Genomic DNA, 2,338 nt, shown 5'->3' with positions numbered 1-2,338 from the left:
TATTGACGTTTCTACAGTTTTCAGTGTTTTTCTTGTCGGCGAAGCCATTAACGACTGGTCTGAGCAAGATAACAAAAAACTAGCCAAAAAAGAGTCCTCGATTCTCTATAATGAATTAATTACTGCTTTTGACTTGATAAAGCATATTCTTACTTTCAAGTGAAGAACATGTGGATCGATTAAGCGATAAAAAAGGCAACCATCCTGTGGCAAGCAAGAAGCATTATTGCAACTAACCATCACTTCAGAACAAATGCCAACAGCAACAGGTCTGGTCAATGATTAGAAAGAACAAAGGCAGTACGAGTTAAAATATCTTTACATATGACCAACAAAATAAAAAAGATTACTCCTTTTTGGCAAAGCTTTCTCACCATGAAAGATAATGTAAAAGGAGAAGCTGCGATGCCGATTCATCTGGTGCAGCAAAATACAACATGCATTTATCTTGTGTCTGATAACGGACAGCAGCAACAACATTCAAGTGCAAATTTTTCTTCATGAGAAACATCGACAGTACAAATCCCAGCATAAGCCAAGCATATGCTCTAAATCAATTGGGAAGAACATGAAACGCACCATCTTTTAGCTAATTCTAATCGTGGTAAATTTATATCGTATTACTTCATAAAGAATTCAAACAGCCTTAGTAGATTTATTTAAGGGGATCAAAAGTAAAGAGGGTCTACAAGAGCTCCCAAACCAATAAGAGCAGAGTTAATAGCATTAAAAGTACAACGTATACATATTGTGATGGAGACAGCACAACTAAATACATCAGCCATTATGATGAAAACTAAAAGAAAAAGAAAGTATAATAACATTATGAAATGAAATTTACTATATGAGTTAAATTAGTAAGAAAAGGCCGGTGCAAAAAGTTCTTACAATTCTTTTAGTCCCGTGATATACACCTTTAAGAAGTTCAGCAATCATCCAGTCATCAAAGTACAACACGGTACCACTGTGCCTCATTGAGTCCCCGTACAGAATGATATTACCAATTCCCTAAAAAGTATGGTGATAGAAATAGCTTGAAAGGGATACGCTCAAGATGCTGACGCAGTTGCAAGGATCAATTGGTGCACAATCCACCATCAAGTCAGAAGTAATTCCAGCCAAAATCTGTGCAGGACTCCGGGAAAATGGTGGTGTAACAGAAGATACCATCTTTCTCACAAAAAAGAGGAATCACATGCTGCATGCTAATCTCTCATCATCTCATCCCGAGGGAAATCTTCCAACTCATTGGACGTAGGCATCAAGTCTTGGCTCATAGAAGCAAACCTGACTATTGTATGACTGAAGAACACAGCCAGCAATCCAAGACCAAACCTTCTTATCCACATCATAAATTAGGCCCTTCCCTTGGTTCCAAGATGTGAAGCAGATAAGATTATCCTGTCCAAAGCACTCGAATCTCTCCGCAGATAGCCTCAACAAAGCTCGAAAATATTTAGGTGGCATTCTACTTATCTCCACCCACAAAATATTAGCATGATACAATTCCCAAATTCTCATACTCGGCAAAACTTTCGAGATAATGTTCTGGAAAAAATTAATTCACGGGATAAAGTACTCCCAAGATTAATTGCTCAAATAAGGTGATATCCACAGTGTTGGCCGTAGGTCGCCATGCCTTCCGGGCGACCTACTAGGTCGCCATGTCTTCCCGGCGAGCTACAAGAGATTGCATGTGCCATGCACATCCCAACACGCTGGGCATCCGAGGCCATCCGACCGAGGCCATCCGAACGAGCTATGCGAGGGCATCCGAGGGCAACCGAGCGAGCTATGCGAGGGTAGGTCGCCCGGAGGGCATGGCGACCTATGTGTTGGGACGTGCATGTGCCATGCAACACGTTCATTCTCACGTTCATTCTCTCTGTTTGAGCAGGGTAGGTCACCCGGAGTGCATGGCGACCTACAAGGTCGCCCGGAGTGCATGGCAACCTACGGCCAACATTGTGGATTTCACCATATTTGAGCAATTAATCTTGAGAGTGCATTAGCTCGTGAATTAATTTCTTTCAGAACATTATCTCGAAAGTTTTGCTATGTAGAATACTATAAAGACCAATTCTTCCAACTAGAAACAGGCGCTTCTGTGTCCCGGCAACCAAATAACCATCTAGAAAGATCTTGGGAACTTTGCTGGAATATGTTCCCAATATCCTGAGTCCATCCGATACATCATCAAGCCAAGGGGTGAAAGGGTTTCTAAATACAACCTGGAGTCACAATATGCCATCTTTGAGGAGGAAAGATTAACTGAAGGCATTATCTGATGAACCGTTCACTTATCAATCTTCGAGTCATAGACTTCGGTAGGCAATGA

General features: G+C 41.2%; 1 pseudogene; it reads right to left on the bottom strand.

The window, feature by feature from the left end:
• Nucleotides 1-592: 592 nt before the first annotated feature.
• On the bottom strand, nt 593-2,338 carry LOC120212071 (annotated as a pseudogene).

This window comes from Hibiscus syriacus, unplaced genomic scaffold (genome assembly GCF_006381635.1).
Source record: "Hibiscus syriacus cultivar Baekdansim isolate YM2019G1 unplaced genomic scaffold, ASM638163v2 tig00109992_pilon, whole genome shotgun sequence".
NCBI lineage: Eukaryota > Viridiplantae > Streptophyta > Magnoliopsida > Malvales > Malvaceae > Hibiscus > Hibiscus syriacus.
This window is presented reverse-complemented; position numbering and strand designations above follow the sequence as displayed.